This window comes from Lynx rufus, unplaced genomic scaffold, assembly GCF_022079265.1.
Source record: "Lynx rufus isolate CCGP_SWC_20201006 ecotype Redwood Valley unplaced genomic scaffold, mLynRuf1.p SCAF_7, whole genome shotgun sequence".
NCBI lineage: Eukaryota > Metazoa > Chordata > Mammalia > Carnivora > Felidae > Lynx > Lynx rufus.
The window spans coordinates 89630627-89654354 of record NW_025814889.1 but is presented as its reverse complement, the minus strand read 5'-3'; the positions used below and the strand labels follow the sequence as shown (position 1 = coordinate 89654354).

Below are 23728 nucleotides of genomic sequence, written 5' to 3'. Positions count from 1 at the left end.
GCAAACACAGCCATGTCACTGAAATGAAAACAAAACTTCAAACTCTCTGAGAAACCCCATAGACTTTCAAGTTGAAAACTAGTCCCCTCCCCTGGGAAGAAAAAAAAAACAACCAAAAACCAGTCCCCAGTTTGAAAGGATCTGTTATAGATAAAAGGCTCGGTGGTTTATGCCTTTTTCTTCCCAGTACCCCTGTTTCATTTATAAAAGTGTCTTCATTTGGATGATAAAGTGTAACATTAAAAAACCTGCTTATAAGCTAGTCCTGTCATGGAGTTTTAAGATCAGCAAAGACCTGTGCCTTAGCAGTAGGAATCAGGAAAGAAAACACTTGTTAAAGCCATATACAGAAGTTTCATAGGCTTCTCCCAGAGGCTTATTTAGCCCAATATGAGTGAAGCTTTGAGGGTTAAATCAAACTTTAGACATGTTCTGATCTCCTTTTGTGACTCAGAGGTCTCAGAAGTTCCCCCTGCTTCCCACTCTCCCAAAACACCACCTTAAAATTTAAGCAGGCTATAAGAAAGGAAATAAAGGATTTCATCACACTTAGGATCCTCTGATATCTGAGAGCATATAAGGTCATTTTAGGGTAGGAGGAGTGAAACTTCTGAAAGAGTCACATTTACTCAGAAAAGCTGGAAGATAGGACAGGAGTTTTGTAACCGTATGACATAATTTGGCTAACATTGTGCATTGGGTTTGCTATACAAAATGATTCCTCACTGCCAAGTCTCAAGACCAAATTCAGTTGCCAACGTGACTTCAGATGGTTCAGTATTAACAATAATGAAAAAATGCCAGGAGTGCCTGGGTGGCTCAGTTGGTTAAGTGTCTGACTCTTGACTTCAGCTCAGGTCTCAATCTCAGGGGCGTGAGTTCAAATCCCATGCTGGGTTCTGTGCTGGGCGTGAAGCCTACAAAGGAAGGAAGGGAGGAAGGAAGAGAGGGAGGAAGTGACAGAGGAAGGGAGGGAGGGAGGAAGAAAGGAAGAAAGAAATGCCACAAAATAGTGAATTTTAAGGAGACCAAGAAACACTTCTCTAAAACAAAGTATGCTGAGTGTGTGTGTGTGTGTGTGTGTGTGTGTGTGGTGGACCAGATCCAAGAACCAAAATGGTCGACAAACTGAAATTTGCTGAGATCGTTCTGTTGAAGCAACGCCGATGAGAGCATCCTGGCAAGCTGGAGTCCTCATGCCTTCAGAACATGACTATCACCGGCATTATTTCATACTTAATCAAGCCCCAACTGGGGCAACTTGTCATAATGGACAGGATGGGGAGAGAGGGAAAAAAGCACCATCTGTCTCTGGCATATGTGCCAGGGGCATTCAATGTGGAGGAAATGTCTTAAGTGGTCTGTCAGAAGGTTTAGGAGGTTCCCTACAATTTTCAAGGATCTTGCCCCAGAGAGAAATAAATTCAATTCAATAAGCATCTTTTCTGGGTTAGTTGGGTACTTAGAGCATACAAAAATAAACAAAACTAAGTCCCTGTTCTAACAAGCTAAGTTTTCTAAGCTAAATTATTTGAAAACAATCTTCAAAATTTTTGCCATATCATCTATATTTTTATTTACTCAATAATTTTCTACTATCTCTACCTACTTTAGCCATGTCCTAAGGGATATCTGGGAAATCACAGAGTTGGTAATCTAGATATATATTTTTAAACACTAGTATGTACATACATTTGTAATGTACATTTTTGTTTTATTATTTTTTATAATTTTTTTTTCATTTTTACTTTTTAAGAGAGAGAGAGTGAGTGCAAGCAGGGGAGGGGCAGAGGGAGAGGAAGGGAGAGAATCCCGAGCAGGCTCCGTGCCCAACACAGAGCCCCACACAGGGTTCGATCCCATGACCATGAGATCATGACCTGAGCTGAAATCAAGAGTCAGACACTCAACTGACTGAGCCACCCAGGTGCCCATCTAGTGTACATTTTTAAATAAACACAATTTTGAAGGTGCCTGGGTGGCTCAGTTAGTTAAGCACTCAACTTCGGCTCAGGTCATGATCTCAGAGTCAGTCTGTGGGTTCAAGTCCGGCATCGGGCTCTGTGCTGACAGTTCAGAGACTGGAGCCTGCTTCAGATTCTGTGTCTCCCTCTCTCTTTGCCCCTCCCCACTCTCACTCTGTCTCTTTCTCTCTCTCAAAAATAAACATTAAAAAAGAAACCCACAGTTAAAAATTTTTTAAATGTCTTTTCGTCAGACTACCTAAAATAAATAATCTTTGTACCCCTCCATGAGAATGATAATAGTGAGGAATATTCAAAATATTTTATAAGGGCAGAACAGGTCAATGATGGAGGTACATAGAAAGTGTTACAGGAAATCACAGGAGATCAGGAGATCACAGGAAGAAGGCCTCAAGGAGGCCTACTTATAAGATTTTGTATTTGAGGAGGCTTTAAAAATAACTAACTGTACGATATTATTTTAACACCACAGAACATGGAAAATGATAAGACTTGACAAAGCTTGGTGGTTGGTGAATGCATAGATATTTCTATATCATTCTCTTTACCTCTCTGTATACTTGAAACATTTCACAATAACAATAATAAAGTGTGTTTGGGATTTGGAGAAGAGAAAAAGCATTCTACGTAGAAGAAAAATAAGAATGAGCACAGAATCCTGAAATTCAGGCTGGGTGGTCTGGTTCAAAGTGCTGGAAGACAAGGTTGGAACATTAAGATGCTATCAGATCATGCCAGACCCTGGTTAAATGGTCCTAAGAGTCTGTGGATGTGGGAAACCCCTAGAGGTTTCTGATGAACAATATATGATCAGAGTGGCAGATTAGGAATAGAACTCTGGGAGAAATTTGTACGATGGGGAGAGCCCAGATTTGGAAGAATGTTATAATAATGATTCAGATAAAAATATGGTGGTCTACCTAAGTTCCATAATATCCTGATGTGTTTCCTTATTCTGCCAGCTTGCGTTCTATTTTTATTAAGGAAAAAAAATCCTGGGCTCCTGGCTAGCTCAGTTGGTAGAGCATATGACTCCTAATCTCAGGGTCATGAGTTTGAGCCCCACATTGGGCGTGGAGCCTACGAAAGGAAGAAGAAAGGAAGAAAGAAAGAGGAAGGAAGGAATAAGGAAGGAAGGAAAGAAAGAAGGAATCTATTCTTACCAGGCAGTCATACTTCCTCCTTCCTACCCCAGATCCTTTGTAGTCGAATCCAACTATATTGTAGACCAGGGTTGGGAAACTTTCTCTGTGAATGGTCAGACAGTAAATATTTTAGGCTTTGCAGGCCATATGGTCTCTGTTGTAATTACTTCAGCGTAGTGAGAAAAGCAGCCACAGACAATACATAATGAATGGGTTTGGCTATATTCCAATAAAACTTTATTTATAGAGACTGAAATTTAAATTTCAGAAAATTTTCATGTATCATGAAGTGTTTTTCTCAACATTTAAAAAATGTACAAACCATTCTTAGTTTTAGACTATATAAAAATTGGCTGCAGATTAGAGTAATGCAAAACAAAACCACAACGAGATGCCACTTCTCACCCCCTAGGTAGCTATTATAAAAAAGATACATAATAGCAATTCTTGGCAAAACTGGAAACCTCACACACTACTGGTAAAAATGTAAAATATCACAGCCGCCTTGGAAAGCAGTCTGGCAGTTCCTCAAATGGTTAAAGATAGAGTCACCATATGATCCGGCAATTCTACTTCTAGGTATATATACGCCCAAGAGAAATGAAAATATATATCCGTGCAAAATATTGTATACAAATGTTCATGGCAGCATTATTCATAACCAAAATGCGGAAACATCCATATAGTAAATTATTTGGCAATAAAGAGAAATGAAGTATTGATGTGCTACAACATGGATGAATCCTGAAAACACGCTAAGTGGAAGAAACCAGGCATAAAAGACCAAATACTGTATGATTTCATTTACATGGAATGTCAGAATAGGCAAATATATGAAGACAAACAGTAGATTAGTGATTAATTACAGTTAGGGGAGACAGGGGAAATGACTGCTTATGGGTATGGGATTGTTGGGGGTGTGATGAAAATGTTATAAAATTAATTGTGGTGATGGTAGCACAACTCAGAAAATATATTAAAAACCAATGAATTGTACACTTTAAAAGGGGGAACTGTATGGCACATGAATTATATCTCAATAAAGCTGTTAAAGAAAAAACGTAACAGGCTCCAGGCTACTTGGTCCTGAATGTGGAATTTTGCCAACCTCTGCTACAGATACCAGATAAACTGGTTCCTTTCAGAAGCTTACTTCAGATTCAGCTACTTAAATCTGGAAAATTCAATTTAGAAGAGCAGGAGGATGACTAGTCAGATAGGCTTTTGTTGTTGGGGCTTGCTGGGGAGCAGATCTACATGTGTTATAGATGTGTGATACAAACAATGATGAACTCCCTTCGACTCGGTGGTTTGTAATTAAATCCGGGAGCTCAGTCCACATGCTCAGATATACCCAGACTCATGTTATTTCCAGTATTGGCGTCTTGTATAGACACCAGGCTAAGACCTTCACTTGGTCCCAGCCAAGCTTCTCAGGGAAGCAATCATTTTGTCCATCTCTCTTCTCTTACTTAGACCAGCAGGCTAGTTAGCTGAAATTCCTCAACTTCCCATGGTTGAAAAACAAAACTTCATCTCATTACCTCTTTGGAGAGGTAATGTGAGGGGGTGATGAAAACATTTAATCTAAATGTTTCTTCTTCTTACTTAAAAAAAAAAGTTTTTTTAAAGGGTACCTAGGGGCACCTGGTAGCTCAGTCAGTTAAGCTTCTGAGTCTTGGTTTCGGCTCAGGTCACGATCTCGCGGTTTGTGAGTTCAAGCCCTGCATCAGGCTCTTCACTGACAGTAGGGAGCCTGCTTGGGATTCTGTCTCTCCCTTTCTCTCTACCCCTCTCCCACTTGCTGTTTCTCTCTCAAAATAAACAAACAAACAAACAAACAAACTTTTAAAAAGTGGGGGGGGGGCACCTAGCTGGATCAGTTGGTGAAGCATGCAACTCTTGATCTTGGGGTTGTAAATCTGGGCACCATGTTGGGTGTAGAGATAACTAAAAAAAAAAAAAAACAAAAAACCTTAAAAATAAATAATAAAATAGTAAAATAAAAACTAGTGAGGGTCTGACTGGAGAAGTACTTATTTTAGGAATAATGCTTTTTTTTTTTTAATGTTTACTTATTTTTGAGAGAGAGAGACAGAATGTGAGTGGGAGAAGGGCAAAGAGAGGGAGACACAGAATCTGAAGCAGGCTCCAGGCTCTGAGCTGTCAGCACAGAGCCCTACGCGGGGCTAGAACTCATGGACCGCAAGATCATGACCTGAGCTAAAGCTGGACGCTTAACTGACTGAGCCACCCAGGTGCCACTATGAGTAATGCTTTTAAGAGACTTGGAAAGTTGTATTCCAGGACTGCTACCCAGGCACTGGTCACAATTAAGACTGTCCCAAATTCTGTAAAGGACAATCTTATCCACCTCTTTGTATCTTTTGTCTTAAATCCTTAGAATTTCCCACATGAGTTATTACCTTCTTCAGGAGAGCTAGACATTTTAGGAAATAAAACATAGAGCAGGGTTTCTGCTTTCAAGAGGGAAGTTTCTCAAATGACTTCCAGGCTCAATTCTGGGATAATTTATGCTCCATTTCCTTTCTCTTTATGCCTTGCAGGTGGTGATAGCTAATTTAAAAAAAAATCGGAAGAGAATCTTTGTTTTTATCATTATGTGTCAAGAATAGGTCATCAGTAGAAAGAAATGTTTAACATTATGCAAAAAGCACAGCCCCAAGAGTCTCTCTGAAACCCTTTGCCTCATATGCAAATTGATGAACGGACAGAACTGCAGCTTTTTAGTAATGCAGGCAAGAACGAAGGAATGAATGATCACCGGAGTTAAGAATTTAACAATACATACATAGTTCAGGAAAAAATACTCAAAAGATGTTCTTTGAGGAGAACAAGATATGACTTTTAATAATGCTAATGATGTCACTAAAAGAATCAAGTAAGTCCATGATCATTTAAAACACAATGAGCCTGGGTGGTTCCGTGGGTTAAGCATCCAACTTCAGGTCAGGTCGTGATCTCACGGTTTGTGAGTTTGAGCTCCGCATCAGGCTCTGTGCTGACAGCTCAGAGACTGCAGCCTGATTCAGATTCTGTCTCCCTAGCTCTCTGCCCCTCCCCCACTTGCACGAGTGCTCTCTCTCTCTTAAAAATAAACATTAAAAAAATTAAAACACAAAGCGAGAGTCTTAATGAATGCTTCAATATCCAACCTGCAGAATTAACTAGAAAGAAAATGTTGACAAAGATACAGTTCTGATCTAATTCTGGAGCTCCAATAGTGTTAATATATGAGAACATTTTTGTTTTATTTAGAAAAATGATAAAATTTGCTGGAGTTGTAGTACAGTAATAGCAAAATTAATTACTAAAATTATTTCAGCAACTAGTAGCTATTGAGTATCAAGCGTGTGCTAATCACTGTAACGTTTAATAAGACCCAGTGCCCATCTTTGAGAAGCTAACTTTATAGAAAGGGGAATAAATCAACCACAAAAATAATTATAACATAAGATGGTTGATAATAAATGACCACGAGGTAAAGTTTTGTGAGCCATAAGGAGAAAAGGCTTATGTGTTATTGAAATAATCAGTAAAATTTTCATGAAGGACATGGCATTTGAGATGAGAAAACAGTCACATTTTCCTGGTCTGGGATGTAAGAGAAGAGCATTCTAGGCAGTGGTATGGCCACAGAAGTACCAAAGTGGAAAAGCAGGAGAGGTTTTGGGGAAATGGAACGAACAGCTGTTTTGCCAGAGTGTAAACTACTGTATATTTTTTTTTTGGAAGAAAGACAGTAGGAAATACAGTTGGAAAAGTAGGTAGGGAGTACCTGGGTGGCTTAGTCAGTTAAGTGTCCGACTCTTGATTTCAGCTCAGATCACGATCTTGCGGTTCATGGGTTTGAGCCCCACAATGGGCTCTGTGCTCGCAGTGTGGAACCTGCTTGGGATTCTCTCTCCCCCTCTCTTTCTGCCCCTCTCCAGTTTGCACGTATGAGTGCTGTCTATCTCTCTCTCTCAAAATAAATAAGTATTTAAAAAAATTTTTTTTTAACGTTTATTTATTTTTGAGACAGAGAGACAGAGTATGAACGGGGGAGGGTCAGAGAGAGAGGGAGACACAGAATCTGAAACAGGCTCGGAGCTGTCAGCACAGAGCCCGACACGGGGCTCGAACTCACGGGCCGCGAGATCATGGCCTGAGCCGAAGTCGGACGCTCAACCGAGCCACTCAGGCGCCCCATAAGTATTTTTTAAAAAGTAGGTAGGAGTCACACTGTGACGAGCTTTTCATTCACTCACTCATTCAACAAACATTCACTGAGCACTTGTGCTAAACTCAGAGGTAAAAAAATCGACAGAGGAGACCTGAATGCTATAACCACATCAATTGTGTATTCATTGACTTTCACAACTAGAGGTCTAAACATTCCTTTGATAAAATGAAGTCACATTACTTGTATGCTCCCCAAATTTCATACAGAATTAGATCAGTTTATCAACAGTGGCGGTCTGAATCTATGCAAAGAGAAATGCCTTTCTCTCTGTCTCACAAGGTTCAAAAGTAATTTTGAGGAAGAAAGAAACACATTTGCAACCAATTATACTTTCAAGTTACAGGCTAGTTTCAAGGAACTAGGGCAAATTCCTCAGCAGGTTTGGAAGGATTTAACCTGTTCCTCTCTGGGAATAGTGACTGATACAGCCCTTGCCACAACAGGCTGGTCCTGCATAGTTGGTCCCAGGGAGGGTGAGAGCATTATGATGATCATGTCTCAGTGGCTGACCCACCAAACTGGTCACATTTGGGCTTTATCAACAGCTACTGCTAAAGAATTCCAAAGACAGGGGCACCTGGGTGGCTCAGTCGGTTAAGTATCTGACTCTTGATTTTGACTCAGGTCATGATCTTACATTTCATGATTTTGAGCACTGCATCGGGCTCTGTGCTGACAGCGCTTGGGGTTCTCTCTCTTCCTCTCTCTGTGCCCTTCCTCTGCTCGCACTTTCAAAATAAATAAATAAAAACAAAAACATAAAAAAAAACTGCTTTAAAAAGAAAGAATTCCAAAGACAAATTATTGCAGCTGATTTCAGTCTTGAACATGATTAGAATATCTATCCATATGGCGAAGGTGGCACAGTTTGAAGATCTGCTGAAAATGCAGGAACTCAGATTTTATTATTTTTTTATTTTTAATTTTTTTAACGTTTATTTATTTTTGAGAGACAGACACAGAGCACGAGTGGGGGAGGGGAGAGAGAGAGGGAGACACAGAAACCAAAGCAGGCTCCAGGCTCTGAGCTGTCAGCACAAAGCCTGACGCGGGGCTTGAACCCACGAATTGTGAGATCATGACCTGAGCCGAAGTCGGACGCTTAACCAACTAAGTCACCCAGGTGCCCAGGAACTCAGATTTTAAAGTGCCAAACATGGGCATGCTGGTTATTAAAATAAGGAGGTGTGTCCACGTTTAAACACTTTTAAAAGAAAATGTGAAATAACAAAATGTTAAAAAACAGAAAATGTAGAGCAATTACATAGATGACAATTAAAGTGAAATGTGAAAATGTATTAGGGAAAAGGCTCTAGTAAAAGATTACCATTAATTCAAGGGACTATAATAAGGAGACTGCCCAGGCTGAGTGTGAATGGGGTATAAGGCGGGGCTAGGGGCTTAAAAAGCTTTCCCGGTTTGAAGCCAGAATCGGTGGAATGCCCTGTCCTCAGGGCTTTAACTCAGTCCTAATATCAAACACCACAGAAACGGCTGCCACAGTTGTGTTTGCACCCAGGAAAAAGTGCTGCGTGCAAGTCCTTACACAAAGCTTCCGGGCCTCGAATAGCCTCACTTTTCTACCTACACTTTTCTACTTACCACTCACGTGTTAGTCTTTCAGTAATACAGTATCTCCGAGAACCTGATCACTGTCCCTTCACCCCCTCAACCTGAAATCCACACTGGGCCAGCCCAATCAAGAAAATGGCCTACTTTTGATCCCCCAGACAAACGTAGGAGCCATTTTTAAGATCAGATTTCTGCCGGGTGACATTCCCTATAGACTGGAAAGGAAGGCATAGTAGAAACACCATTTATTTAATTCAGTCAATCAGTGTACATGTTTGAGTGCCTAATATATTCCTAGCATTGTGCTTGATGCCATTAGGGAGAGAAGTGTCAGAGGCTAATAGTCAGGAATACGGGATGAGCACAACTAAATAAAGAAGGTACAAGACAGTACATGATTAGCTGTGATCTCTCCCCTTTGTATGTACTATGCTAAGAAGGCACCCTTGTCAAACTGCCTTGCTACCATGGTGACAGTTACTAAGAAATGCACAGACCCACATATGAACTGGTTAGAGAGTTCTGGTTGTTGCTGTTGTTTTTAAATATGTAGTTTCTCCAGTCAAATGAACGGTTCTTAATGTTGGTCTCCAATTTTCTCTATGGATTCTCTACATTTGAGTCCTGGAAGAAAAGTGAACCAAGAGTATGTGGACCCACTGTGCTGACCCTGCAGAGTCTGGGAGTTTTCCTGCTGCTTTAGATCAGACTTTAACCCTTCATGTGTTGTTCGGAGTGACCTCAAGCGCCCCAGGCTTCTAAATTCATCCAATCTGTTAATATACAGGTATATTCCCCGAAGTTAAGAAACAATTCTGGATCATGTCTTATTCTAACTTCTTGCTTTGGTCTGTCTTGTGGTTTCTATCTTCCCTGTGCCCCGCTTCATCCTAACTGTGACCACTGTCCACTCTTCATTTATTCCCCAAGTACCATTATATATAAGTGGTCATTTATTATTATTATTTTTTGGGGGGGGGGGGCAAGTGAACAAGGGGCAGAGACAGAGAATCCCACAAGGGACAGAGATAGAGAGAGGAGAGAGAAGCGGGGTTCACCCAAAGCAGCGGTCGTGCTCCCTGAAAGTGGGGCTCAAACTCACAAACTGTGAGATCATGACCTGAGCTGAAGTCAGATGCTTAGCCAACCGAGCCACCCAGGCACCCCTATAAGTGGTTGCTTATAATGGACAGTTAATGGAAGTCCGGGAACAAGAAAGGAGGTAGTATAATACAGCACAAGGAAAGAAATATAAGTACCTAAAAGTTCTTTGGCCATTTTCAACATGGGGAATTTCTCACTGTATTTTCTTCTCAGGGTGCTGCCATTTTGCTCAGACTTCCTTCTCATCTCTCTTTTAAGTTCTTCAAGTCCAATCTCGGAGGTTCTATTATTCAAGGCAACTTACGTTGTCAAACCTCCCCCCCAATACAGACTACCCCCAAATGCCAACTTTTTTTTTTCCTTCTCAAAGGCTCCTTCCCTCCCCCCCCCCCAGGCAAATGTTGCCATTCCCCTAGTATGCAAAATAGCAGCTAAGAATAGCTATTTTAAAAGTTATTTATTTTCTTTCCCTGTTCACATGCATTTTGGCTTAACTCTCTCATTTGATCTGTATTTAAGGTACTATTTTTCTTGAGGCTGTCTGAAATACAAATGTAAAGTCAAGGTTTCAGAATCATTTTGAATTGCACATAAGCCATTTATTGGTTTATTTATTGGGGGAGAATTCTAGTTCATTTTTAACTCATTTTCTAATAAATAATTTCTCAAAGATTCAGAAAAGCTACTGAATGATTTGTGAGTTTCTGACTGTACTGTAAAAGTTAGGGAGAAGAATAAAAACAGGTTCCCTGTAGAAAACTCCCTACTGTATCTGGCATTATCCACAGACCAAGAACCCTTTTACGAGGACCCAGCACAATTTTCATAAAAGAAACCTTTCTTTATTCAGTCACAAAAGTAGATGCTTAGGCAGTGACCACAACTTTGCCTTAAGGATAAGAATCTTATCTCAGACTACAGAAAAGCTTCCAAGGGTGCAGAGGGATGATTATCTCTAAGGTAGCCCTAAGTTATATTTGAATGTCATCTCCAAAGGAAGGTAACATATAACAATAAGTACGGCTTCTTGTGAAGATGGGTATTTCCCCTTGGATGGATCTCAATTTATATAAATTGATTTATATAGATGGAGATTTACAGAAATCTCCATTTATACCTCTATGAGGCTGTTACAAACTGTGCTGAGCACCAGACAAGGTACCATGAAGATATGAGCAAACAGTGAAATAAAATCGAGATCCTATAGGAATCCTACTTAGAATTCAGAGGCTAAGAAGTAAAAATTATGGAATGAAAAACAAAGTAGAATTGCTTCACAGAGTTCTGGAATTTTAGATCTAGAAATATTTTAAAAATCATTCACTGATTTGCAGAGAAGGAAACGAGAGCTCAGAAGGGTTAGTAGTTTGCCTGAAGTTACACAGTGAATTAGCAGCAGAGTCCACAGATAATCAAGAGGTTTATCTACCTTACCACATGTAACAACCATTAAGCATCAATTCTTTGCAAGGAAATATATTGCTTAAGACAACACATGTAAAATGCCGAGCACAATGTCTGGAACCACAGCTGTCATCACAATCAACTCATCGTCATCGTGGCTAAAAGTACAGATTTTGATATTAGACCCTGATGTGAGTCTCAGCTCTGTCACTAGGTGTGACTGTAGATAACATATTTACCTATCTAAGCCCCAGTTTCTTCATCTATAAAATGGGAATAAAAATAGTAGACGTTATTAGCGTCTACCTAATAGAATAGTTGCGGGGATTATATATATACTCACAAGCGTATGTACATGTACACATACGTTGAAACTGTTCAAACATTAGCTGTTCCACAGTATTACTAACCTATGTAAGAAGACAGAGTCAAATTAGAATACACACATATAGAGCATTGGTGGAGTTTCTCTTTGCTCCGGCCAGGAAGTTAATATTTACTGAGCATGCACTGTGTACAGATACCAGCACACAAGAGTACGGAACGACAAAAACCGGAGAAGAGACGCTATTTCTTTTTTTTTTTTTTTCAACGTTTATTTATTTTTGGGACAGAGAGAGACAGAGCATGAACGGGGGAGGGGCAGCGAGAGAGGGAGACACAGAATCGGAAAAAGGCTCCAGGCTCTGAGTCATCAGCCCAGAGCCCGAGGCGGGGGTCGAACTCCCGGATCGCGAGATCGTGACCTGGCTGAAGTCGGACGCTCAACCGACTGCGCCACCCAGGCGCCCCAAGAGACGCTATTTCTGATGTTATATTATGGTAACTATTATTCTCAACAAATATACACCAATTACCTACATGTTAATAAGACTGAGTTTGTGCTTTCAAGGAGCCTGCAATCTAGTGGAGGAAGGAACCAGGCTGTTATCATACAGAGTGGTACGTACATGGCTGAGCCAGAGCTTAGAGCTATGGGAGCTCACGGAAGGGCATCCTATCTAGGAAGGGAGGAGGTCGGGAAGGGAGCATCAGAGGAGGTTTCTCAGATAAAAGGATAAGGAGTTGGCCAAAGTGAGAAGGGTTGGAAAGAGCCTGAAGCCACAGACCAGCTGTGGTGGGTGCCCTCGGCTGGCTCTCGGCATCCACTCCAAACCCCTAGTGTGCTTTCTGATCCTGCAGGGGCTAAAGAAGGAAAAACCACGTTTCCCCTCATCTCCCTGCAGTTAGGGTTCTGCTTTTGCCAGTCAGAAGCACTTGGAAGGTGGATCTGGGGCTGGAGTCATTCGCTTTGTTGCTGCTGCAAAGAACACCTGTTTGTTTCATCTGTGCACCCACTGGGCTTTCCTCAGCATTAGTTCAGTGTCCAGGTGCCAACTCTGTGGGTGTTGAGAGGTCGTCACAGGGGAAGCAGTGCTTCCTGATCCTCAGATCACAGCTACAGTGACAGGTCTTTGAACTCTACAGTACCCACGGAGTCCACTGACGGCCACCTCTCTGATGGTTGCAGAGGTATCGGCTCTCCCAGTAGGCCAGAATAGCAGTCTTGTGCTAGGAATCACTCCTGGAGACCCCCGGTGACCCAACCACCCTGGCCAATGATTTGCTAAACTCCTGACTCCCTGTATTAAATCCCTTTTTGCTCAAAATGGTGTGAGTGGTTCCTATTTCTTGCAACTAACACACCAAGAAAATACAAAAACTGTGAAATGGGCCATGAATAATACGGTTTGTGGGGTTAGTAAACTTCTGTAAAGGGCCCAGACAGTAAATATTTTAAGCGTTGTGGGCACTTATGATCTTCACCTCGTCTTCCTCCCCCTTCCCTTCTCCAGGGCTAAGTATATTCACACTGCAGCGATCTCCAGAACATTTTCATTTTGGCAAAACTGAAACCCTATACTTCTTAAATAGTAATTCCTCATTCCCTCTCCCTCTCCCTTCTTGTCTCTGGCAACCACCATTCTACTCTCTATCTCTATAAATTTAACTACTCTTGATACCTCATATAAATGGAATCATACAGTATTTAATTTTTTGTGACTAGCTCATTTTGCCTAACATAATGTCCTCAAAATCCATGCTGTAGCATATGACAGGATTTCCTTATTTCCATTGTAAGGCTGAATAATATTCCGTTGTATGTCTGTGCCACATTTTGTTTATCCATTCCTCTGTTTATGACATTTGGGTTGCTCCCACTTCTTGGCTATTGTGAATAATGCTGTTATAAACATAGGTATGTAAATATCTCTTCAAGATCTTGCTTTCAATTCTTTTGGATATACACCCAGAAGTGGGATTGCTGGATCATATGGTAATTCTAATTTTTAACTTAAAAAAAATTTTTTTTAATGTTTATTTATTTCTTGAGGGGGAGAGTGAGAGAGAGAGAGAGAGAGAGAGAGAGCAGGGGAGTGGTAGAGAGAGAGGGAGACATAGAATCTGAAGCAGGCTCCAGGCTCTGAGCTGTCAGCACAGAGCCCGATCGATGCAGGGCTTGAACTCATGAACCATGAGACCATGACCTGAGCTGAAGTTGGATGCTTAACCAACTGAGCCACCCAGGCGCCCCTCTAATTTTTAACTTTTTTGAGGAACCCCCACACTGTTTTCCATAGCAGCTGTACTACTTTACATTCCTACCAATAGTGCAAAAGGGTTCCAATTTCTCCCCATCCTCGTTGACACTTACTATTTTCTGGTGTTTTGATTATAGCTATCCTAATGAGTATGAGGTGACATTTCATAGTGGTTCTGATTTGCACTTCCCTAATGATTAATGATGTGATGTCAAGCATTGTTTCATATACTTGTTGATCATTTGTATATCTTCTTTGCCCATTTTAAGGTTGGGATATATGGGGGTGCCTGGCTGGCTCAGTCAGTAGAGCATGCAACTCTTGATCTCAGAGTCATGAGTTCAAGCCCCACATTGGGCATGGGTCCTACCTAAAATTAAAAATAAATAAAAATAAAAGGAAAAAATAAAATTGGGATATATGTTTTTTGTTGCTGTGCTATAGGAGTTCTTTATATAATCTAGGTATTAAGCTCCTATCAGATATATGATTTCTTTAGGCTGCTTTTTCACTTTATCACTCATGCCAGTTCAGTTTTAGTCTGTGCCCGTGAATGGCAGTGTAGTCTGGAGCAAACTGGCAAGCAGTCTGGCCAGATCTGGAGCTATCTCCCATCCTAAAGACACTAGGAGGAATGAGCCAGAACGTCTCTAACTTAAGACACTCTCACTATGCTATCAAAAAGCATCCCCATGCCTTCACTTTGAACCAGAACCAGACAACCTGAGGGTTTCTGGGGCTGCAGAATTAGAAACAGTCTCAAGAACGGGTGAGTAAGAAGCAGTCATGGAGGTAGACTTACCAGATTCGGGTTTCACGTTGTCAAGTACCTGTCACTAGAAAGCTGGGATCAAACTCAAATACAATTTCGTTATCTAGTTTGCAATTTAACACTGCTCTTTTTACTTCAAATGGTAGTTCAGTTCAGCTTCTCTGATTCTCCATGTTCATTCTGAGAGAATAAAATATCCTAACTCTGGAGATACTAATGATTTCCAGTCAAATATATGGAGAGTTACTTCTTGACAATCTAAAATGCATCCCAGTTCACACAGTACATGCTCCAAAAAGCCCTGCTGATTCTGTATTAGTGGATATGACACCATGGCATGGTGCATTTGCCAAAATATCCTCTTTGGAGAGATAAGTTTCTCATGTATAAAAGGCCTAGTTCCCCTTCCAACTACTATTGTTTTTTGGAAAAATTTGAGAAGACTTATGTGTGCTATTTCTCTGGTCTCCACAAGAAAAAGAAAGTGGGAACGTTAAGCACAGAGCTGCATAGGGTCAAGAAGAAGAAATGTTGTAAACGCAGGACCCTAATTCTCTTCCTCCCTGATTTTTATGTTAAGTTGTTGCTATTCAGGTTTTTACATACAATGTTCATCACTGCATTACCTCTAATCACAAATGTCAAGAACAGTTGACTTTTTTTTAATTTTGGAGAGAGAGCATATGAGTAGAGGAGAGGGGCAGAGGGAGAAAGGGAAAGAGAAAGAGACAGAGACAGAGACAGAGAGAGAGAGAGAGAATCTTAAGCAGGCTCCATCCACACTGAACACAGAGACCCATGTGGGGCTCGATCTCATGACCCTGGCTGAGATCATGACCTGAGGTGAAATCAAGAGTCAGATGCTCAAAAAAAAAAAAAAAAAAAAAAAAAATTAAAGGGGCGCCTGGGTGGCGCAGTCGGTTAAGCGTCCGACTTCAGCCAGGTCACGATCTCACGCTCTGTGAGTTCGAGCCCCGCGTCAGGCTCTGGGCTGATGGCTCAGAGCCTGGAGCCTGTTTCCGATTCTGTGTCTCCCTCTCTCTCTGCCCCTCCCCCGTTCATGCTCTGTCTCTCTCTGTCCCAAAAATAAATAAAAAACGTTGAAAAAAAAAAAAAAAGAGTCAGATGCTCAACTGACTGAGCCACCCATGCACTCCAGGATCAGTGACGTTTATAAATGATTTTAGCTGTAAATTACAGAAAATCCAAACACAAGTAGCTTTAAAAAAAGTTATCTTTCTCCTCATAACAAGAAATCCAGAGATAGGTCATTGCTGGCATTTGTTTAAATGCTGAATTTTCTCAAAGTCAAAAGCCTTGAATTTTCCTGACTTTCCCTTCAGGGATGAAAGATGGCTACTACAGCTCTAGACTTCCCCCGGCTCACAAAGCAGAAAGAATAGACAACAAATACCAGTTTTGACTGTCTCATTTTATTTGGAAGGCAATACACGTATGCCTCCCTTTCCTGGAATTTCTCCCTCAACCTCAGTAATCTTCGGTAAGGTGAAGAAAACAGAACATTAGGGAATATTTGGTTTTCCTATCCTATAGGCAGGCAAGTAAGAGGAAAACTGGGAATGGGTGTTGGTCTCTTGAGTTCTAGGGTCTGCCACAGTGAAAACCAGGAAATACCAAAACATCTGAGAATACAAGATTAACGGAGTATGATGTGCCAGATGAATCCCAGGAGACTGTTAAAAACTGTGGTACAGAAACATACTTAAGTACATGCAAAATTATTCCTAGAAATGTTATCAACTAATAAACGAACATACAAAACACTCGATAAGAAATCATCAAATTTGTTGGGGTGAAAAAAGTTTTGACAGATTTAAAAAACTTGAACAGTTATATACAAAAAACCCGGAACTCACGTTCTGAAAATGCTGACTTAGGTTGGGTTTTCTAGGAAACAGACTGAGGCAGGGAGGTGCATGCAGGTGCTTGATTTTACTCCAGAGTGCTTTCAGGAACAGCACCTCTGAGGGAGGCAGGACGGGGCAGAGGGAGGTGAACCGCAGGGCACTTGCCACAGAGGCTTTAACTGGCGGGTCCCATGGGGAATTCTAAAGCTGAATGTCCCAGATTGTTACAATTGAGGGACTCTGCCTTGTACCTCACAACTGACCAGTCCTTGGATCTGAGTCGCCCCCAGGGACAGACTGTAACCCAGGATGAGGCGGTTTCCTTCACAGAAGGCAATTTTGGAGAGAAGCCACCGTGAGTCATTAGCAGCCGACACCCCTGGCAGCTACAGCTTGGGATCTGGGCAGCATACCACACAGCATCCACTAGAAATGTGAACCCTGATTATCTCCGGGTTTGGGGATTGAGCTCGGCTTTCTCTCTTTTTTAAATAGTTTCCAAATTTTCCACAACAGAATATTGCCGTAAGAATTAAAAATGACTTAATTCATGTAAAGCACTTTGCACAATTCCTGGAATTTATTAAGTATTCCATAAGTTTAGTTGTACTTATTTCTTATTTAGAAGTATATACATATAGGGGCACCTGGGTGGCTCAGTCAGTTAAGCGTCCGACTTCGGCTCAGGTCATGATCTCACGGTCCATGAGTTCCAGCCCCGTGTCGAGCTCTGTGCTGACAGCTCAGAGCCTGGAGCCTGTTTCAGATTCTGTGTCTCCCTCTCTCTGAGCCTCCCCCATTCATGCTCTGTCTCTCTCTGTCTCAAAAATAAATAAAGGTTAAAAAAAATTTTTTTTTAAAAAGAAGTATATACATATAAAACACTATGAAGAGAAAGCATAAATGCGAATATTGTCAAGAAAAAAAGTATGAAGTAGAATTAAAATAATAATAGACTTTGCTGTTCATTTTGGCTTATTTTGTTTTATCCGTGAAATTCCTTCTTCTGATATCACTTCTTCCTAGCATTGTCCTATAGAACTTTTTTGTAATAATACAAATTTTGGTATCAGTGTCATCCAACAGCCACTAGCCATGGTTGGCTACTGAGCATTTGAAATGTGGCTAGTGCAAATGAAGAACCAAATTTCAAATTTTATTTAGTTTCAATTCATTTAAATGTAAATAGCCACATATTGCTAGTGGCTACCAAATATTGGACAATGCAGTTCTATACCAATATTAATCAATGGTTATTTAGAGAACAGATCTAAACTATTCTTTCTCTCTTTAAGCTTGGATGAGTTCCCTCAATTCATCACTCTGTATAATCTCCTAATCTTGATTTCAAAATCACATTATATTTAGAAGTGTAGAAAAACAAAATGGGAAGAGTTAATTAAGTGTAAAAAAAAAAAAAGTGTTTTTTTCTTTTCTTTTCTTTTTTTAAGTATACTCTACACCCAGCATGGGGCCTGAACTCATGATCCCAAGATCAAGAGTCAGTCACATGCTCTACTGACTGAGCCAGCCAGGCGCCCCTGGTCAGACTTTTTTTTTACATACAACAGAGAAGGTAATTTAGTTGAAAGTTAGATGCCAAAGAGCTATATAATGTATCGCTAATTGTCTGAAATTTTTCAGTAAATAATCTGAAAAGAAAATGAGAGGTTGTTCTATATGAAATATCTGGTTCCTCTTGGTAAGCCAAAAAAGACTTCTCAAATCATATCTTTTTTCCTTTAAAAAAAAATGTTTACTTATTTTTGAGAGAGAGAGAGAGAGAGAGAGAGAGAGAAAGTGCATGCGCATGCACACATGAGTGTGAGCAGGGGAGGGGCAGAGAAAAAGGGAGACAAAGAATCCCAAACAGACTCCATGCCATCAACCCAGACCTCGAGGCAGGGCTTGAACACATGAATCACAAGATCATAACCTGAGCAGAAATCAAGAGTCAGACGCTTAACCGATTGAGCCACGAGATGCCCCTGGAATCATATCTTTCAACCATATTGTCAATATAGTACGGGAGACACCTACAGAAACAATTTGAGAATGCCTGAATAACAATGTGGAAGTCTCTTACATCTCAGGTGGGAGGCCTATGCGTATGGGGATAACTCCGTAACAGCAGCCATGCTTGAGAAAGGAAAGAGACACAGATTTTGGCTTGCATTTCAGCCTTGCCACTTACTGGCTGTGTACTTTGGACACATTACTTAATTACTCCACAATAAAATGGTGATAACTACACCTTTGAAGGTTTGTTGGAATATTAGTGATATGTAAAGCACCTGGCACACAGTAAGTGCTAAATCAATGAGTTTTATTATTATGTCAATATTATGTCAATAAAATAGAACAGCAAAAGTGAAGTGAGTCCAAATGATTTAAAACTTGAGTGATAATTAACTGGCATAATCATTAAGTTGTAAAATTATTTTTGGTATATGTTACTTTATTTTTTTAAAGTATTTTATTTATTTATTTTGAAAGAAAAAGAGAATGCAAGCATGAGAGAGGGAGGGGCAGAGAGAGAGAGAGAGAGAGAGAGAGAATCCCAAACAGGCTCTGTGCTGTTAGCACAGAGCCTGATTCAGGGTTCGATCTCACAAACCTGAGATCATGACCTGAGCTGAAACCAAGAATCAGATGCTTAACTGACTGAGCCACCCAGGTGCCCTGGTGTATGTTACTTTATGTGCCTATTGGCCACACATAAAACACAGTCCACCGTATCAAATCAGTGACAAAAATGGGTGCTTGACTAAATGAATGAATCATCACCTTGCCTGTTCTTAATGGTCTTTTGCCCCCCAAAAGGGTTGTTGTCACTAAAATGGTTTTGTCACTGGTACTGTCAGTAGGGAAATTTTCAAGCTGTAAAGAGCAGTATTAAATCAATAGTCTTGAACACAACTGTTTTTCTAGACTTAATAGGAGAGATCATGGCTGAAATTAAGAAACAACTTCTTGAGCAATACTACAAAGAAGCACTTTTAACGGCTTCCATCCTGAGACATTTTTAAGAAGATAAACAATTCTCTAGCTGAAAATGTCATCCTCACCTGTGGGAGCCAGCCTCCGGGGTAGCCTCTACTGATCCTTCTTTCCTAGCATTCATGCACTTCATTACTCTCCTGCCCAAATTCAATCAAGGCTGGCCCTGAACATGGTCAAGGCCATGTCATAAAAGGCACTGCAGCTTCTGCTTTGGTCTTTCAGATCATCATTTCCTCCGGAATAAGCCAGTTGCCACGCTGTGAGAACACTCAAGCTATCCTGCGGAAAAGCCCCTGTGGCCAACAGACGAAGCCAACTTCTGAGACATGTGAGAGAATCACCTTGGAAGTGGATTCTCCAGCTCCAAATAAATCTTCAGATGACCACAGCCCTAGCCAACAACATCTGACTTCAACCTTCTGAGTCTGAGACTGAAACAGAAATGCCCAGCTGAACCGTTCCTGAGTTCCTGACTCAGAAATTGGGAGAGATAATACAGGACTTTTACTGTTTTAAGCCACAACATTTTGGGTTTGTTTTATTATTTTTAAGTGTATTTATTTTGAGAGAGAGAGACAGAGAGAGAGAGAGAGAGAGAGAGAGAGAGAGAGGCTGGGGGAGGGGCGGAGAAAGAGAATCCCAAGCAAGCTCCATGTGGAGTCTGGTGCAAGGCTTGAACCCATGAACAATGAGACCACGACCTGAGCCAAAATCATGAGCCACGTGCCCAACCCAGGCACCCCTGGTTTGTTTTTTTTTTTTTCTCTTAAAGTAATCTCTATGCCCAACAGGGGCTTACACTCACAACCTTGAGATGGAGAGTTGCATGCTCTACTGACTGAGCCAGCCAGGCTCTCCAAATACTTTTTTTAAAAAGTAAACTCTACCCCAACGTGGGGCTTGAACTCACCACCCCAACATCAAAAGTCATATGCTCTACCAACTTAGCCAGCCCAGTGCCCTGAAGGTGTAGTTTGGGGTTATTTGATATGCAGCAAAAGATAGCTAACGTACCATCAATAACAAACATTTATCACTACTGTACAAAGTATCCTGTTTATAGGCTGAACCATACAATCATTCAAGGTAACTTCTTGCTTTATAATTTTAATGTTTTAACAGGTTGACATGTCATTGACTATCTTTTCCTATAAAATTCTTATGAGACAAGGAGAATTAGCCAATCAAATGTTCAGCAAATATCCATTAAGTTCAAGGTATTATACTAGGTGCTTTGCTGATGAAAAGGTATGATGATGCTATTGATAACAACAGTAAAAATAATGATAGATATTACTAACACTTATTAAGCATGAGCTTATCACACACTGTCCTAGACACTGTACATATATTCTCATTTAACCTTAATGTATACTGCCAAATGTTTTCCAGAAGGTCATACCAAGTTACATTCCCATCTGCAATGTAGAAACAAACTCACTGCATGATTATCAGCACTTAAGAATTAAACAAAAAACAAAAAACAAAAAAAAACCTGATAGGGGAAAATTGAATAGTTCAATCTGCATTTCTATGATTACTACATCTTAAAATGTTGAGCATATTAAATTTTTGTCTGACATATGTTACAATGTTGGCATTGTGTTTTTTTTTTTGACAACATTTTTATTGTCAAGTCAATCTCTTCCTTTGTAATTTCCTCCAATTCTTCTATAATTAAAAGGCTCTTTCCTATCCCTAAGTCAATTACATCTTCACTTGCATTTGTATTCTAGTTTGTTTATGGTTTTGTTTTTTACACATGTAGTTATTATTTTTTTAAGTTTATTTATTTTTGAGAGAGAGGGCACACAAAAGAGAGAGGAGGCAGAGAGGAAACAAAGCAGGTCCACACTGCCAGCACGGAGCCCAGTGTAGACTCACACACACAAACCACGAGATCATGACCTGGGTGGAAACCAAGAGTCAGATGCTCAACTGACTGAGCCACTCAGGTACCTCTGTAGTTATTTTTTTGATGTTTTATTTATTTTTGAAAGAGCGTGTGCATGAGTGGGGGAGGGGCAGAGAGTGAGGAAGACAGAGGATCCAAAAGGGTTCAGCATTGACAGCAAAGAGCCCAATGCGGGGCTTGAACCCACAAACCATGAGATCATGACCTCAGCTGAAGTGGGACGCTTAACCGATTGAGCCACCCAGATGCCCCTGTTATTTTTTGTTGCAGGACACAGGAGTTTTTGTTTTGTGCTTTTTTTTTTTTTTTCCGTCACAATCATGTCTTCTTCACCATCAATTGAGTAAGTTTTCCTTTCCCTTACTGATTTATGATGCCACCTTTATTATCTTAGGAATTCTTATATTACTTGGGTATGTTTGTGAGCTTCATGACCCTCTTTCACTGTCTGTTGGTTTTGGTGTTAGTATTACACTTTTTTTGATTACTAACTTCTACTCATTCATCAAGAACCATCACATTCTCCTCCTGGAAGCCTCCCTGATTCTTCCCAAAAGATATGACTGCTGCCTCCTTTTTCACCTTTATAACACATAAAATTCTGCCTTGTATCGCAATTAACATGGCTGATTGTATCCAACTATATTCTTGAGAGCAGGGAACAGGCGCACTATATATTCATTAAAACTAAACTGTTGGATTTGCATGAAAAGGTGGTGATAGCAAAACAGATCTAGTTTGACAAAAAAAAAAAAATGAAAACAGACAATTCCCTCATTTCAACAAATATCACTGTACTATCCATTATGAAACAATTATAAAGGTGAGTGAACGTTAGATTCTGACTCGGGGAGTTCACCACTTAGGTCAAAGAGGCATATGAATACACGTGATTCAACAGTGTGACTAGTGTAAAATAATCATGTACAAGGAAGAAAGGAAAAAACTGAGCAAGTAGTGGGCATAATTTCAGAGTAGTGGACATACCTATAAGCTGGGTTTATGGTGTTTCTTTTATTTTTTTTTATGTTTATTTATTTTTGAGACAGAGAGAGAGGGAGAGCACGAGAGCAGGGTAAGGGCAGAGAGAGAGAGGGTCAGGGTAGAGAGACAGGGAGACAGAGAATCTGAAGCAGGCTCCAGGCTCTGAGCTGTCAGCACAGAACCTGAGGCGGGGCTCCAGCCCACAACCGGGTGATCATGACCTGAGCTGACGTGGGATGTCCAGGCGACTAAGCCACCCAGGCGCCCGTGGGTTTACGGTGTTTCTTAAATGTCAAGGAATTTGCAATTAATCTGAATGCAACAGGGCATCAGTTCAGAACCTTCAACACAAGTTTCATTAATTTATCTTTCCTGGGGGCGCCTGGGTGGCTCAGTCGGTTGGGCGTCCGACTTCGGCTCAGGTCATGATCTCCCCGTCCGTGAGTTCGAGCCCCGCGTCAGGCTCTGTGCTGACAGCTCAGAGCCTGGAGCCTGTTTCAGATTCTGTGTCTCCCTCTCTCTCTGACCTTCCCCCATTCATGCTCTGTCTCTCTCTGTCTCAAAAATGAATAAACGTCAAAAAAATCAAAAAAAAAATTTATCCTTCCTGGAAGACCTTCTGAAGGAAGCCTAACGTAGACTGGGTAGCATGGGCAAGCTGCAGAGCTCTGCTTGGAAGCTGTTCCCTTCGCGCGAACCTGAGATGCCTTGTGCAGGATACAGGTGCGAATTATTGCAAGGTGTGCGACTGGGAGAAAATGAAACAGGGAGATAAGATACAAACCTTTACCGGTATCAGGTACTATAAGCCACGTACTTGCGTTGGTTTAAAAGGCATGAAGAACTGACTCCTTGAGAGAGAGCACAGTTCGAGCCACTAGCCTCATCTTCGCGCCCCGCCCTCAGGCCCCAGGCGAGCCCAGGCCAGATGTTAAGACCAAGAACTACGGACGTCAAGTCAGCGTGACGTCACCAGCACTGACGCAGTCTCACAGGGAGGGGCCTCTCAGCTCACCTCAGAACGCAGTCAGGTCCGCGGAGCAGCGACTTGACCGTCTCGTGTTCTGCCCTAAAGATCCGAATAGTCAGCAGTACGGGAGCCGAAGCGCCGAAGTTGCTCTGGAGCTGAAGACGGGCCACTTCCCTCC

General features: G+C 41.0%; 1 long non-coding RNA gene across 3 annotated transcripts in view; it reads right to left on the bottom strand.

Annotated features, from left to right (window-relative positions):
* LOC124501521 (uncharacterized) overlaps nt 1–23667 on the bottom strand; it is a 121132-nt gene extending 97465 nt beyond the window's left edge. For all 3 annotated transcript variants that reach the window (XR_006959780.1, XR_006959781.1, XR_006959779.1), the window contains exon 1: nt 23596–23667. This is a non-coding gene — a long non-coding RNA (uncharacterized LOC124501521). The remainder of the gene's footprint in view (nt 1–23595) is intronic.
* Nucleotides 23668–23728: the final 61 nt, after the last annotated feature.